The following is a 17,459-nucleotide window of genomic DNA, read 5'->3' on the forward strand; positions in this document are numbered from 1 at the left end:
GATCCCCAGGGGATTCTGTCCTACTTGAAGCCGGATGGAGTCAATGTACAAAGAAACCCAACATTTTCATTTCAGTGCTCTAGTAATTGGATTCCAGGCTAAAGCTTGCCAAAAGTTTCACAGCAGTCACTCTGGCTTCAGAGACCTACTTTGAATGTGCATGTGTAGATGGTAAAAGCATTGCTATGGGTCAAACACAGGTCTTTGAGTCCCTGTGTTTTGTGGGCGTGCATTGCCAAACGGCTATCACAGGCGGTTCTGTAGTCATAGGCTGTGCAGAAGGTGTCCTAACTTAGGAGTTGCCGCTGTGAGATAGATAAACTGGGAAGAAGTGAGTGTGCAAGAGGGGTCCAATCTAGTAAATCTGCACTACCATCCTATCATTTGTAGGTGTTTCTTTTCCTTTCATCATTCCTTATAACATTCCCCAGTCTCAACTGTCCAACAGGGTTCTAAGAGAGATGAATCTGCCCTATCATTTAGCTGTCTATAAGGGGGAACAATCATGGGGAAAACCTTACAACCAACATCTTGATGATGTCACTAGTGATTTTTTTCTTTTAAATTGTGAGTTCAAATTCCATTGAAGTTTATCTATAGTAACATTTTGCAAGCTGGGTTTTAAGTGTGATCTTTCAGAGTGGAAGTACAAATACTTCTGGAAGCCATGGGAGAATAACAACCCATATTTCAATTTGGCCTTGGATAGATTGAATTTCAGTCCCCAACTTGGGTGAGTGTAGATGGTTACTTAGTGATCCTCAGGAGAGAATTTTCTTTCTGTATTCTAGATCCAGAGTCAAGAGAGGTGAGTATGCCTCAAATGTATCTCAAGGTAGTGGATTATTTCTAATTCACCTCCAAGGTCCTTGCTTTATTTATGGGGGTTCCTATGATTCCCCACCTTGCTTGGATAAATTGACCTGTGCATGGATCTCTAGAACTCAACTTCAGTACTGCTAGGGATTGGCTATTGCTTTTGAGCCCAAATGAGGCCTTAAAGCTTCCATTTACACCTTCTTATTTCCAGCCTGGGAGTAAGTTTTTTACTTTCCCATAAGCTCAAACATGCTTTAAGAAGTTTTGAGTAAGTTATCAAGCAATTTTGTTTCCCTGACCCAGGAGATATTTCTATGAATATCTAGTTTGTCATAAAAGTAGGGATGAAATTCCCACCCACCCCTGAAAGCAGCTATAGTGAGCCTATGAAGATGAAAATTTATTACACCTAAAATGCTTCACTGGCTTTACATTGCTCATGTCCTCCTGCCCTTCCATAATCTGCCCCTTCCCACCTCACCTTCCTCATCTTTGATCATGGTTCCTTTCTTTATTCCAGCCACTCTAGCCTTCTATCAGTTGTTGGATTATGACTCACTTTTTATTAGAAATATTATGAATAATTGAGTACGTAGGTAATTAATCAAATGCCCACACTTTTAGAAAATTTTCTCCAAAGGGCAGGGTCTTTGTTTGCATTTTCTTTGATGTATTTCTACCACTTACCTGATATTTTACAGCTGGTGTTCACTGAGTAAATATTTTTAAATAGCTGAATGAATGAAATTGTTGCATAGAAAATGTTGTGTTAACAAGAAAAATCATTTCTTCACTGAAGATCTTCCTTATGAACCTTAGCATTCTGTCAAATACCATTAGTCACTGAAATTTAATAAAACAAAAATATGCAAGATCTTCATGTAAAACTTATGAAACTTTACTGAAACATTAAAACTTACTCATATTTATGGTGTCTTGTATTCCAGAATACGTATATAGGTGGGGCTTTACCCAGGGATCACTAACTTCCAAATTCTAGCTAAGCTCCCATCAAATGTTAAATAACATGACAGGTATATGTCACGAATTAAGTCAATATAGTGATAATGAAAAGAAAGGATTGATGCATGAAGAGAATTGGGAGTCTCATAGTGTACAATTCAACCACATGAAATGGTACTTTGCCTAGCAAGTTGTCTTTGGTTGTAGGACAGTTAAAGATAATTTTCTATCTTATTTAATCTTCTAAAGTGTTTAAGTACCTGTGTTACTTTTATTTTTAAAAAGAAGCCAGTCTCTTCCATTTTCTCCAGAAAAGATTATATTCTACTTAAACCATTTTTATATGTGTGTATGTATGTGTATACATATCTGTGTTTTTTAATACCCCTAAACAAGGTTTTACCATCTCTTCAAAGGATGTGTTTCCTTGTCTCACAAGTTTTGGTGGAACAGTGCCAACATAATTGATGAGAATCCTTGGTATATGGTAAATCATCTTTTACCTAATTTAGGACAATAATCACTCAATGTTCACAGTTAAAATATTTATATATGATAAAGAATTATGATATAAAGGAGGTTTATATTTTAATATCTCATTCTTCTCTGGGCCAGAAAATCTCAGATCCTGTAGTTTGTCTTCCAAGTTTAGTTCTGTTCATCAAATACCTTTTGAAGGGGCCACGGTGGCTCATCAGGAAGCGTTCTCGCCTGCCTGCCATGCCAGAGACCCAGGTTGGATTCCTAGTGCCTGCCCATGCAAAAATCAAAACAAAACACAACCTTTTGAAGACCTCTTCTATATTAGGCATTGTGGTACTTGCTGCAGAAAAACACACAAACAGGTTAGGGTCCCCGCCTTAAGTGAAACAAAAAGTTTTCACAGTAGAAGTATGAGCAAATCTCTAAATTACAAGAAAGACAATTGGTTTACTGCAATAGCGGGTGGTCATAAAAGTTTTTGTAGTCATATTCGGAAAATGTTTCATTATTTTGCACAACTCTGTATAAATGGATTCAGGTTCAAGTTCTTAATCACCTTAGTACACTAACAATTTGAGTACAATCTCTCCAGTACCTTTCCTTCTCAGGAGTTTATTTGCAGCAGCAAGTTGGTTAAAGAAAAAGAGATCCATACCAAACCCCACTTTAGAAAATGCATTTATGAAAATGGGAACGCCAACTGAATTAGTGCTAACACTATCATCATCCAGTCACAGTGGAGCTTGGTTGTCAGAGTTACTTTGTTGAATTATCTCCCATTCCTGTCTTACTGTAAATCATGACCTGCCCGCAGTTCTGGATTCTTCCAACTCCATTCATACAACTGTCAATCAACTCCCTAGGAGGCAGCAGAGCTTAAGGTGACTTCATAATGTCAAAAGTTCACTTATCTTTGATTGCTGGATGATTGTTACTGTATCTACCATCTATTTCCTCCACAATTGTCTAACACTTAGCCTAATATGGTTCTACTATTTGTCTGGGGGGAGGGGAGTCTAGCTTTATTACTTGCAGCTTTCTCAGTCATTAGGTTGAAAACTGAGAGAACACAAAATAAACTGCACACAAGAGGGATCACAGTGGAAAAACAACACATTATACAACAGATTCAAATCATGAGAATGGTAGAACGTTCTTTGGCAGATCGAGAGCAAAATATATCACTCAGAATATGGGAAAACATACACTATGATGAAAAGGAATATATTCATGATTTTAACAGCATTAAAGGAACTAAGAGAATTATAACAAATCAGTATCTCATGGAGGGCAGTGTATTTGGGGTAACTTCTTATTTGAAGAAAGGGAGTAGGACCAAATACATTTGAGCACCTTCTACTTGCCAAATCATTTCATGGGTGTTCCTAATTTCACTTCTCACCATATTCTGCAGTGGAGACATTATTTCTGCAGTTGCAATCTAATGATCAGAGTTACTACAACATAGCTACCATTATGTTATTAGAAGGTCAGAGAGCCAGGCACGTCCCATCACTCAGGACATGCTTTTTTTCCCATTTTATCTTGCAATGTTTCTATTAGGACCATGAAATGAAGTTTTTGTTGTTAGAAAGAAGGCCATACCTGAAAGAGAATAAATGCTCACAAGATTACAGTGAAGAAAAGTATTCACGATCTTGCACTATGGGCGCCCATGTGAAAAATAGTGGCTGGCGCGCCGAGCAACTGAGAGCAATGATATCTATCTCCTAAGCCTAACCCACAGGTCCCTCCGGGTTTCTCCGCTAATTGGCTACTTCAAAGTTACAACCTATCCCAATAGCCTAGCTAATTCAAATTTCCCGCGGAAGGTTCCCACTTGACATTTCAATGACCTTGAAATTATTATTTCATTATTTCATTATTTATTTAAACTTGTTTCTACCTTTTTGGCACCAATTCTAGGATTACATCAGAGATTCTCTGCTCCCCTGGTTTGAGCTGTCCTGCAGCCCTCTCCTGTGCCATTTTGTGTGAAAGCTCGACTTTATTCTTAAACTCATGTGAAGCATTTTGCATGGGATTAGATGCATTTTGAGTGCTCAGGAAATGTTAAATATTTTTGTTCTTTTATATTGTGTTACTATAAAATCAGCATATTCTAAGAAAAGAGAAATAATGATGAGTCAACAAGATCACCATTACTAGTTGGTTTTATAACTAGTCTCTTACAGTGTGCCTATTATCTAAAGCAGCTACTTCTCAAAATTTAAGGGACATACCAAAACCACCTGGGAATTTTCTTAAAATGTAGATCCTGATTTAGCAGGTCCAGGTTCAGACCAAAGATGCTGCATTTCTTACAAGGTTCTGAGATGATCCTGATGTTGCCGGTCCATGGACCACACTTTGTGCATTTATTTCAAATGCAATTGCTTTGCCATAGTTCCCAAAATAGAACACTGGGATGGGATGTGAGGCTTGGGGATCCCCATTTTTCACACAATCCCTAGGTTTTTCTTTTGCATACTAAAATTTAAGAACTATTTGGGTGATATAAGGCTCAATCATTTATGTGTCATTTCGAGAGGACAGAAATGGTAGCATTTAGGCACATATAATGGTAAGATTCAACTTTAATTTATTGGAAGATTTTTTCCAAGCTTTTTTGTGATTCTTTTATAATAAGATTTGTTTGTTTTGTTTTGTTTTTGTTTTTGTTTCTGTGAGCAGGCACCGGGAAACGAACCTGGGTCTCCCGCATGGCAGGCGAGAATTCTGGCACTGAGTTACTGTTGCCCATTCTATAATAAGATTTTGAAAATCAAAAATATATGGGTTAGAAGCCAGTTTGGGGTACTGCAGCATCTTCTGATTTATGTTGCTTTTGTTCAATATTAGGATTTAGTTTTCTAATTTTTTCCCCCTGTTCATTCACATTTTATCTTCTTCCTTCAGGGAAAAAAAATCTCATGAGGAGATGGGGATCTGAATGACAGGAGTTATTCCAGCCTTCTCCTCTGAGGTGAAAAACAAGGCATTTGAACAAGTAAGAAACACAATGGTGTGTGTGTGTGTATGCGTTTGTGTGAATGGATGTGAGTCCATAACATTTTGGAATTAGGTTAATGAAGCACCAATATTTAGTGGGAAATGACCATGTGAAGGTACCAATGGAGTTTCACTAAGGAAATACAAGCCAGAATATCTAAGAAGGATAGCAGAGACATACAAATCCTTAGACACTCAAACCTATATCACAGAAAGGACAGAGCACAGAAGGATGTTTGTGAACTCTAAAAGGTTATTTGTGTATTAAAATAAACTTCTCCAGGGAATTGTTTTAAGAAGTGTTTTGGCATAATTTAATTTAGCTACTATTTACTGAGATCTTACATTTGCCATGTATTGGGCAACAGAAGAGAGATGAATAGATACAATTCTTGCCTTTGCGATACTTGGAGTCTAGCAGAAAAGAACAGAGTTATCTAATGAAAAAATGAAAACATGCATTCCTGGTAGGAAGAAAGTAAGTGTAAAATTTTAAAAGTAAAATAAAAATAAGACTATAAAGCAACTTTTCCAGACCATTTTTAAAAAGTTAATATAGTAATCCTTTGTCCTTAAAAAATTTTACAAAATTTACAAATATACAAAAAGTGGAAACCAAATATCCAACAATAGGTGAATGAAAAAGCAAATTGTGGTATATTCATGCAATGGACCACTACTTAGCAATGCAAAGAATCAATGACATGTAAAACATGAGTATTTAAAATGTTATGTTGAGAAACAGAAGCCAGATACAAAGTAATGCATATAATATGATTCAATTTATATAAAATTCAAGAGCAGGAAAAACTTATCTATGGTGTTAGAAATTAGAATGCTGAATACTGGTCATTTATGGAAGTGGGTATTGGTTTTAGGGAACGTATGGGAACTTTCTGGAGTAATGGAAATGTTTTATATCTTGATCAGAATGTTGGTTAACTAAGTAACATTGAATAAAATTCGCTTATGATTTGTATATTTCACTTTATTTAAATTTTATATAAAGAAATGAAAATCAAAAAGAGTGTAGCTAAAGCTTATTAGAGACTGGTGAATTTGCTTTTGGAAGATCTTCTTGAACCTATTTATTATTATTATTATTATTTTGGTTGGGAAAATGTACTTTATTGAAGGTACAAGACAAGGTAGGGCTCTCTAAGCCTCTTTCCTTTTTCAGGGAGCCTGGAATGGAGACCATGCGAAAGATGGAGGATTCTCAGTGTTGGGGGACTGAGTTGGAGCAAGGACTCCCCAGCAGCTGACTGCCTCCCTCTTCCTCTCGCACTATTGTTGTCACCAGTGGTCCGGGAGACTCTTACACACCTTAGAAGTCCACCATTCTGTTGCTGTAGCCAAATTCACTGCCACACCAGAAACTGAGCTTGACAAAGTAATTGCTGTGGGCAATGACAGCCCCCGCATCAAAGGCAGAAGAACAAGTTAGAATTGCAGGAGACAACCTGAACCTCAGGGTAGTCCAGGATACGGACCTTTGGATGCCTGCTTCACTGCCTTCTCGTTATGATCATATTTGGCCACTTTCTTCACATGACAAGGAAGATCCATGACAGACACATTAGGTGGGGGCATAGAAGACCATGCCAGCGAGCTTCTGTTTAAGCTCAGGGATGATCCTGCCCATAGCCTTGGCAGTACTGGCAGATAAGGATATGATGTTCTGGGCAGCCCCTTGATGATCACGGCTCAGTTTCATGAACGGGTTGTCCATAGTCTCCTTAGTGACAGTGACGGTACCAATTGTGGACATGGATCACTTCATGATGCTGAAGTTGTCATGGATGTCCTTGACAAGGAGGCCAGGTACTTGGTAGTGCAGGAAGCACTGCTGACAATCTTGAGGGAGTTATACTTCTAATGGTTCACACCCATCATAAGCATGAGGACATCAGTTGAAGGGTCAGAGATGGTAACTCATTTGGCTCCACCCTTTAAGTGAGCCCCTGTCTTCTGAAGGTAGTGAAGACATTAGTGGAGCCAATATTACATTCAGCACCAGCATCACTCCATGTGCTATTGGCAGCATCTCACCCCTGGAATATAGAAATGGGTTTCCCATTGATGGAAACTCCCTGTCTCAGCCTTATTGCTGCCAATGAACTTGCAATGGGCAGAATCATACAGGAACATGAAGACTTTGTAGTTGGTGTCAGTGAAGGGGTCATGGATGGCAACAACCTGCACTTTGCTGGACTAAAAAGCAGGTGGCTAATATGGCCAAATCAATCTAATCTGACCTACACCATGGTGTCTCAGGGATGCAGCTGGCATTGCATGAGCAGATGCAACTGTCTATTGAAAAGGGAGGAACAGAGAACCTGAACCTTCTTTTTCCTTTTTCTTTTTTTTTTTAAAGATATGAAACAGCGAAGAAATAACAGACCAGAGACCTATTCCTTCCTACTGTATTTGAGAGGCAGTTGAATATTATTTCTGAGAAAGTAAGACCATAGTTCATAAGGAATATTGTTCCTAGTGTATAAGATATTATTGCTCTTTTCTTATTATGTGAGATCTTGAGTGTTATGCATAGCAGAGTGATTGGAGGTGATGTGGAGCCAGGAGGGAAAAACCTAGGAGGAAGAAAGGGCACTTAGAAAACTATTGACAATTAAAAACAAAGTTTCTTTTCTACAGGTCTGACAAATAAGTTATCTTTCTGTGAATTATGGGTGAGAAATGGCAACAATGGATAGTAAAAAGACATGAGAAGCTAAAAATGAGGGAAAAAATAAGATGCAACTCCAATTTTATTATCATAAAGAGGTTTTATAAAGCGTAGAAATGTTTAAAGGGTGCACCATTTGGCAGAGAGAAAAATGGAGGCAGTATGGAGTATAAATTCTTGTAGGCATTAAAAAAGACATGAAAGTGTAATGTGTTGGAGTAAGAAGATGTGAAATTCAGGAATAAATGTCCTGCTAGAGGTGCAGATCTTTTGCGATGCATTTTAGAGGTAAAGTAATTGGGTTTCTGTTAGCTGTACTCTTCAAATTTCAACTCAGGGAACTAAGATCGAACAGTCCACCCAGAAGGAAGAAATTTAAAATATTTTTATTCATATGTTATGATATTCCTACAGTGTGACTTTTGCCTGGAGTGTTCCAGAATCTCAACAGAAAGAACATAGATAGGATTTGGATTCAGACATCCCTGGGAGTGAAGCCATCCTGAATAATTGTTTAACCTCTCTTACCCTTAATTTCCTCATAGACAGAATGTGATGATAATTGCATCTTCATAAGGTTTGTTTTAAGAATTAAATGAGATATGGGTGAGTTGCCAGGTTAGATATCTCCTACATAGTAGATTATCAAATAATAGTTACAACGTCAGTATTTTTGAGAATATTAGTGTCCTCTTCATTTCAACATCTTCATTATTCCCAGGACATCAAATAGGGCATTTAACTTTCTCTCTGTCAATGGAAAAATGTCATTTCCTTCTTTCAACTATATAACTCATCACCCTGGGGTTGATGCAAAAAAAAAACTGTGCCCGCTGCACAATTTTTAAACTGCGGTGGAGTGCATGCTAAGGTAATAGTCACTGCAATTTGTTAAAAGATCCATGAAATACAATCACAGATCATTTAGTGATCCTTTTGTTTTTAATGAGAGAGCTGGGTCTATAATGAGGTGTTTCCTTTCTTGGACTCTGTCTTAACATTTGCTCACTTAACACATCTTGTTGCGACATCACGTGTCTTGTTTTATAAGTCCTTTTCTCCTAAAATGAAAATCGGCCAAGCAAAGAGAAAGATACAATTTCCATAAACAGAAAGAAAATTTCTCTGGGATTTGTTTGTTTTTAGTTTCAAAAGAAAATCCCACTTCCAATTAAACTATCTTGATGTATTATGAATGTAGTAATCCTCAAATTTATGTCTGAGTCAAATGTCTGACTTTGCTAAATCTCTTCACTGTTTTCTGAAGATTGTCTTCCCTTCTGTTGAAATAATAAATGGGTAAATAGTCATGTGTGAGACGCTCACATCTTTAATATACCAGCACCTTCTGTCTTAGAGGCATATTGTGCCAGATGGACTGTTTCATAAACACCAAACCAGACAAATTACATAAGATACCCTGGCTAGCACAGTGACACACAACACCTTGATATAACTCAATTTTATCTGTACCTATACCTCAACCATTGCATTTTAAATCAGCAATGGGATAGTATAAACTACCATGTCTGAATGAGAAATCAAATCTGTCTATTTTGTATGTAAAGCAGTCAGCCCCTATTAATTATCTTCATAGCAATATTTATGCTAATAGTCAAACCTTAGAATGACACAGAAAGATTATTTTACCCACAAATGTGGTAGCTCTTTTTATGGGTATTCCAAGAGGACGAGAGGCTAATTGAAACAAATGCAAATCATTGTTTTGATATTTGCAGTTGGGCAAATGAGTTGTTAAACTATTTTAAGAAATTCGCAGTTTGAAGGTAGGAAAAAAGCTAATTTCATATCACAAACTGTTGTGACTCTTTGGTGCAGACAGAATGAATATGCTTATTTTCAGAATATGAATGGGGAGAGTGACAGCGCCCAGGAAATAAAAGCAAATAAATGGATGGATGGCACGATGGATGGATGGCACGATGGATGGATGGATGGATGAATGGATGGATGGATGGATAGATATACAGACAGATGGACAGATAGGCAAGTAAGCAGGCGGACAGGCAGATAGTTCAAAGGATGGGTGGATAGACAGACAGACAGACATAACTCTGTGAACCATGGGACATCAATAACAGTATTTTTTCAATTTGAATAAGAAAAAAATTCCTTATGTCTTATAAACGTTTAATTTAAACAAGCATTTCTAATTCAAAAACTTCACTGTACATTGTAAATGACTTGTTTTAGAGAATGAAAGTCAGAAGTTTCCAGCATTTAAAGATAGGGTAAATTAGTCCTTTAAAAAGCAATTCAGGGTGGGCCACGGTGGCTCAGCAGGCAGAGTTCTCACCTGCCATGCTGGAGACCCGGGTTCAATTCCCTGTGTTTGTCCATGCAGAAAAAAAAAAAACCAATTCACTGCAAAAACAGAGTTTTTTCAGTCCTCCTGCTCTCACAAAGGGCTGGCCATCTTCTGTTGTCCACCTTTTTAACTTCAGGACACTTCTCTAGAGCCCTGAGTTGGACTGTCAAGGATTCGTGGCAACCCCTCCCTACTCCCTACTTACTATGGGGAGCTCTTATATGAATGTTTCCATGGCCAGGACAAGGTGATAATTATTTTTCTTCATGATGTGGCCTGTCTTTACAATCTAGTTTATTATGCAATTTAATAAAAATCAAAGAAAGGTTAGGAAATGTCTCATGAATTCATGGATTAAAATTACTGTATTAATTGTACACTCCTTAACCTCATAAGAAAGACAATGAAATTTATAGCTGCATGACTAAGTGCAGAATTTGACAATATTTGTTTTTTTGAGTTAGTGTCTTAAAAGCAATTTCAATGTGCTAGTGATGGAATAAGTTAATTAGAATGTATGGTACTGTAAACTATGTAAATAAGAAATTGTAAATAATCATAGTCAAACTTACTAAAATTCTCTCCCTTTTAAAAAATAACTTTTCATCCAGTACACTATTGGAAATATGTGATCACAGAAAATATTGTGCAAATGAATCCAGACAGTGATTTACCAGAGTATCTTTTATTCGTTCTTTTGGTAAATTGTGAATGCTCTATTTTGATGAATTAGCTATTTGAGAAAGAAAAAATATTGCTCATTTTCACTTTTGCAATCACTGTTTAGTATGACCACCATTTCAAACAGAGAAACTGACCTGATTTAATAGCTAGTGCATCTCTTTTGAAGTTTCCTTTTTATTATAAAATTAACATGACTAGTTTTTAGAAATTAATGAAACATAAAAGAAAACACCCATAATCTCAACAACCTAACATCTGTATCATTTTGTTGCATTTTTTAGTTGTTTTTACTATTCAGCTTTTTTAAAACATTATTAGTCAGCCAATTTACATACATGCTTTTCTTATTTTCTATTATATAGTAAGCATTTTAGTTTATTAGTCTTCATAATCCTCTATTTTAATGGCTTAAGAATATTCCAACCTGTGGTTTTAAACCATTCCTTTATTATTGGGGATGGGCATTTTCTAATCTGTAAGTTTTATTGTAATTTGAAATTTTCGAAACGGTTATAAGAGGTGGAATTACTAGCTTGAAGTACATGAACTTGGAATTTTCCTTACTTTTCTATTATGCTAATTTCTAGATAGACCTGAATCAGAAACGGTGCACATTTTTAAAATTCATAAATGAATGAAAAATAGTATTGCCAGCATGTTCTTTCCATTATAGTAGTACTTCCAAAAGAGCCTGTGAAAATTATGGAGTCAAATGGAACTGAAATGCAATCCACAGACTGCCTCTTACTTTGTGGTTTGTGACAATTACTTACATTTCCTTGACCTTTTCTTTTCCAAGAGTATAAAAGTATAATATTAGTACCACGTTGTGAGATTTTTTAGAATATTAAATGAGAAATTCATGAGGAGCATAGTACCTAGCAAATTCTAGTCTTCAGAAAATATTGCATTTTCTTTAATAAATCAATGATGAAGATTGGTATATTCAGTCACTCAAAAATGAATTCATTAAAAAATTATTTCTTAAACACACATTATCAGATTAATACAACTACTCAGCTAAATGTGTTGATTAAAAGGTCTCAGATGGATTGGGTTATTTTGCCCCCTAGAATTGACCAGTATCTTGGGCATCACATAAACTCTCTGTGACAGATGGCTGTAAACTGATTGAATTGGCCAGGTAGTCAATATGAATTGGCTCTTAAGACAGTATTTATCAAATAGATGTGTCTCTGAGTGACATCTATGCCTGTAGGCTTTCACATCTTACACTCCCACATTGACAAGAGGATGTAATGGGCTCCTCTCAAGCTTTAATTTGGCAAGGGATCTCTGCCTCTGCAAACTAGGATGTGACAGCTGTCTGAGGAAGCACTCAATGTAAGGGAAGAATTGTACAGCTGCAAAGACAGGGTTCTGCTCTGTCGTTACCATCGTCACCATTTAATATTTATCAGGGTGTCCACCATGTGCTGGGTGCTTTACAGCCTGCAGGCATCACCATGCCACAGAAGAGAGGAAGAGATGAAAGTCAGCATGTGCCAAAGATGAATCAAACACTCAGGCTCCATTCAATCAACAGGCAATATTGACAACGATACTACTGATTTCTGAGGCTTGAGATTGCTTATGCTGATGGGACTCTTCCAAGCCTGCAATAACAGGCTTTCAAATGGAAACGAAGCAAAAGTGATATTTGAGAATCTTCTGAGGCAATATTCCTGAAATCAAAATGAAGTTGATCTTCTGTTGTAAGCATAGTTCAGTGGTAGACTTCTCACCTGCCATGTGGAGACCCAGGTTTGATTCTCGGTCCATGCACCTCCCCCCAAATTAACAAGCACAACAAAGAAACAAACAAAAATCCAACAAATGGTGCTGCAATAATGGAATACTCACATGGAAAAAATGAAATGTGACTCCAATATACAGCATATAAAAAAAAAAAAACTTGTTATTTTGAGAATAGGAGCTCCCCCTACCCCTTTCTCTCCCTCTGCCTCTTTTTCTTTCTAGAGGTGGAGTGGAGGAAATGGATGGTTTTCAAGTGCCATGTTTAAGATGTTAAATCACTCTGAGAACTCATTCATTTCTGCGAGGTTAATGTAGAGTAATAGCAGAAAGTCTGAATGAAAGATATTTTGATGTGAATAAGTACTATCAGCAATTTTAAATTGGATTGTTTATTTTCACTAACAAATTACGTATGCTTCAATTGTAAAACTAAATAGACATTCATTGGAGAAAATATGGAAAATACAAAAAATATAAAGAATCTACTAAGAACTATCTTAATAAGTCTACCACATTTAGCATTTTTTTTGTGCTTTATTTCCTTTTAGTCATTTTTCCATTTAGGAAAGACTTTCCTCCTGAAACAAATTTTTTCATTATTAAAGTGTAAGTGCTTTTTCATAAACTCTAACTAATGAACTCTGTAGTACCTTTTAATTGCTAATTATGATAAGTAGCTAGAAATGATATTCCTGGGACAAAATGGCATGCCCATTTAATGTTTTGAGGAATAATGACAAATTCTAAAACTCACACACACACATATACACATGCACTAAAAATCCACTCCTATAAGCAGTACCTGAGAATTCCCATCTATTCATTCCCTTGCCAAACCCGATTATAAATTGTTCCCCTTTTTATTGTTAAATTTTGACTTTTTAATTGTTGCTATAATTTGCAATTCCCTGATGAAAACTGGTTTAAGAATCCTTTCCTACGTTCATTGACCATTTTAGATTCTTATTATGTGAATTTTAAAGTTTATTTTGTCACTTGAAAATTGGGCTTTTGTTGTTGTCGTCTCATCTGTGGGGAGTCTTTGTATTTTCTGGATATTATGACCTGGAATGATAAACGGCAAACACTTTCTCTAGGTGTGCCGCTTATATTTTACCTTTATTTATGGTGCTTTTATCCTATGGAACTATTTTATTTTTGATATACTATATCAAGGTTTTTGTGATTTGTTTTCATGTAACAGGGCCCTTCCTACTTGAGTGCTAAAAAAAAAAACCAAAAAAAAAAAAACCAAACCAGATTCCCTTTATTTTCTAATGCTTATTTGTATTGATGTTATTTCACCTGAATTTATTTTTGGAAACTGCTCTTTTCTCCAAAGTGTATAGTTAAGTATCCCAATTTCATTTCTTTAATAGTCCATCCTTTCTTCTCAAAGTGTGAATTCCAGCCTTATTTTATACCATGCTGTGTTTATATATACATGGACCTATTATTAATCTCTCTACTCTAGTCCATTAACCTACTCATTTGTGATGATGAGAAGCAGCCAGTCATACAAAACACAGAAAGAGCAACATTCCCTGAGAAAACAGAAAGCGTGTTCTAAGGGGGGAAAAGAGCTAGCATTTTTGAAAAGTGAGCAGAAAGATGGTATGAATTTGACTGCAGTGAGTCCAGAGGGAAGCAGCTCAAGATGAAATTGAAAAGTTTCCCCAGGCCATGTTGGACACTGGAATTGCTGTCAGTAGGTGATAATTCTGCCTGGGGAAACTCATGAGGCAGGAGAATGGACAAACTTCTAGTCACTTCTCTTCTGGATAAGGTTGGAGAGAGATAAGATATGTCCCTTCTCTGGCAACTCTTGCCTCCTTAGACCAAACAATCAGGTCTGCCAGGGGTAGATAAGAGCCTCTCCTGCATGGTCAGGGAGACCTCAGAACAGAAGGGTGTGACGAGAAGGAGGTGGGAGTTCTGTCCCAATTGGTTGGCCCTTAGTTTTACAGAAGCTGTTCCAGACTTCAGCTGAGGATGACTGTGTTCTCCTGGCTGCTTCTCTCCAGATTTCACTGTCCACTTAGTTCCCATTTCCTTTCTGCAGCATCCTCTTTAAAAGTCCCAGGTCCCTGATCTTTAGACATTCCCTAACAAAATGCATGGCTACCTCAGGGAAAATTAGCTTTAGTCTCGGACACCTTGCGAGATTGTGAGCTTTAGGAATTACGTGGGTGCCAGTGATCTTACCACTTTAGGATGGCTGAAGAGAAGGCAAGATTCACCTGAGTGTTGCACCTGTTTTCCCATAGTGTCAATAACCAAGTGATATCAAATATCTCTGTATTTATAGTATTTTCCCTCTTTCAAATAATTTGCAATTATTTAAAGACTCATGCTTGTATCATAGATTGTGTGTGCATATCTAAAGAACTATATAAAACCTCAGTCTCTGGTGCTTGTTTGGGAAAATCTGGTTATAAATCCTCAAAGGCAAATGCTTGAATAATTTAAGAAGATCACAGTAATGACACTTTACACTTTAAAAAGTATACATACGTGACGACCTATGCTATCATACTTGAGTCTCACATATCCTTCGAAGATAGGTTCAATTGTTATCAGCCCATCTTACAGAGAAGAAACAAGTTCAAAAAGAAAAACATTATTCTGTTTTCCTTCTTCTATTTAACTAGGGAAGAAGCATTCTTATCATCACATTCGTTATATTTTCTTAAGGGCTAACATTAGGAAAATGAACAATTAGGTCATAATTATAAAACCAAAAAAAAAACCATTGTTACTTCTTAGTAATGAAGGTAGAAAGATTGCTTGAACTAATGAATAACCTTTTATCATGACATATAATGTAACACCTGTAACATTTAGCTATAATAATATCTTAATTTAGTGGAGCTTTCTATGGTAATGTTAGCACATTTACGTGAAAGCCAAGCAGAACGAAATTTTGAAAGACTCTTAATAGAAACCATTGCATAGATGACCTACACTCTTGGAATCTTTATAATTAAAGGAAAAATTAGTCATTTCCCCATTCAAAAAAAATGAAAGAATTGTGACATGAGGGAAGCCACTGATGGTTCAACTGGGTGTATTTTCTGAATCTCTGAATTCATTCTCTTCCTTTTATTCTTGTGACCCTCCCCCCACCTCACCCCCATTTCTTGTTCCTCATTCAGAGTCATTACCAGAAAGACTCTATCCTGACACGTGAAAGATCTCTGGTAATATGCATCTTGGAGAGATCTTTACTGTAGTTTGAAGATGATATTAGCTCTTTGGAAAGAAAGAGGAAATTCTTTAAGCATAACTGTATTTCCAGGTAATAGGTGCTACCTCTACTTTGTACCCTATGCCACAAACATTCTCTTTGGTAGGCATTTGTCAGTATATGGAGAATAGTGACATTTCCTTTTGAACACTGTGATTACAAGAACTGCTAAAGAGCACAGGAGATAGAAACTTGTTCCTTTTGTGATAGTAAGAGGCTAGATTTTGTGTTCTGAATTCATAGTTATTTCTTTCTATCACCAAAGCTTCAGAAACATGAGTCATTTGATTTCCTTGTAGCAATTTAAGAATAACACTCAGCACATAGTTAATAATGCACAGGGATGCAAAATATGTATTTGTGAGAGGGAATGTTCTTTGTGAGTTGAATAGATAGTTTTCAACATGCAAAATCACTCCGACAAGCTGAGCTCGGCAAATTGGCCATTTCAGGTCAGCTTGGCTGCCCTTGATTTTGTATTGAATGGAGAACAATGTCATAATAACTCCACACTTTATTTCTACACTCCCATTGTACTATGAAGGAAGTCTCCTGGGCTAAACAAGATTAATAGCAATGAAAAAGTTGGTGTGCAATACACCCACAAATAATTTAGCCATCCCATGTGGATTCATAATATACCCGTTATTGTGGAAATAACATGACACAACAAAACAAATTTCAACTAAGTATGTCTTTCTCTCTTTCAATACACACACCACTTTTTTCAACAGAAAAATGGAGAAGAAAAGGAAGTTGATTAGGGTAAGGCTCTGTCTCCTTATAGGCAGAAGGTCCCATTTCTCTTTAACAATTGGAGAGATCGATTTTCCTTTTTCTTTGTTTTCCAGTTTGAACTATGATTCGCTGAGAATCCATAGCCAGATTAGGAATCATCTGTAGATGAACTACAGTCCTTGTTTTAATTAAGACCAAGAGGTAGCTATAGTATTTCTGTAAAAATAAATTATAGTCCATTTTCTACATGAAGAGAATTGGGATGCTGGGGGACAAAGAAAGATAATGGAAAAGGAAAGGGGAAGGGAAAACGCATTGGGTAGTGCCATTGATTGTTACCAAAAATTAATTTGTTTTGTGTTGTGAACCTTTTCATCAGGAGACTCTCCATCAAGCACAACATGATGTTTCTGATGAATATCCTCAAGGCAACAGGAGGAGAAATTTACTCTGTGTTTCTGTAAATGCTAACCCTGAAATTGAACAAGAGGATCAATTCAAACCCAAACAATAACATTTAAACAAATACTACGAATGCCCTCAGATTGAGAAATGACATAATTAAAAGACAGCCTCTTGAAAACTGAGGAAAGTTGTGGGTAAAAAAAAAAATCCATTTTCAATAAAAAGAAACCTATTGAGAAATGTAATCATCCATCAGAAAAGTTTGCCTTTAGAGGTAAATGCTATTATTATTTTTTTTAACACATTCAGAATGGAATATTGAACCTGAGCAC

The 17,459-nt window shown here is 36.5% G+C and overlaps 1 long non-coding RNA gene across 2 annotated transcripts; it reads left to right on the forward strand.

Annotated features, from left to right (window-relative positions):
• Positions 1–619: 619 nt before the first annotated feature.
• On the forward strand, positions 620–17,418 carry LOC143658034 (uncharacterized). 2 transcript variants are annotated; one of them, XR_013163084.1, is made up of 5 exons: positions 620–733; positions 5,185–5,275; positions 6,458–7,101; positions 7,655–7,739; positions 17,102–17,418. It is a non-coding gene; the product is annotated as an uncharacterized LOC143658034 (long non-coding RNA). The 2 variants fall into 2 exon arrangements; XR_013163085.1 differs by having other exon boundaries at positions 6,458–6,860.
• Positions 17,419–17,459: the final 41 nt, after the last annotated feature.

Source organism: Tamandua tetradactyla, chromosome 15, assembly GCF_023851605.1.
Source record: "Tamandua tetradactyla isolate mTamTet1 chromosome 15, mTamTet1.pri, whole genome shotgun sequence".
NCBI lineage: Eukaryota > Metazoa > Chordata > Mammalia > Pilosa > Myrmecophagidae > Tamandua > Tamandua tetradactyla.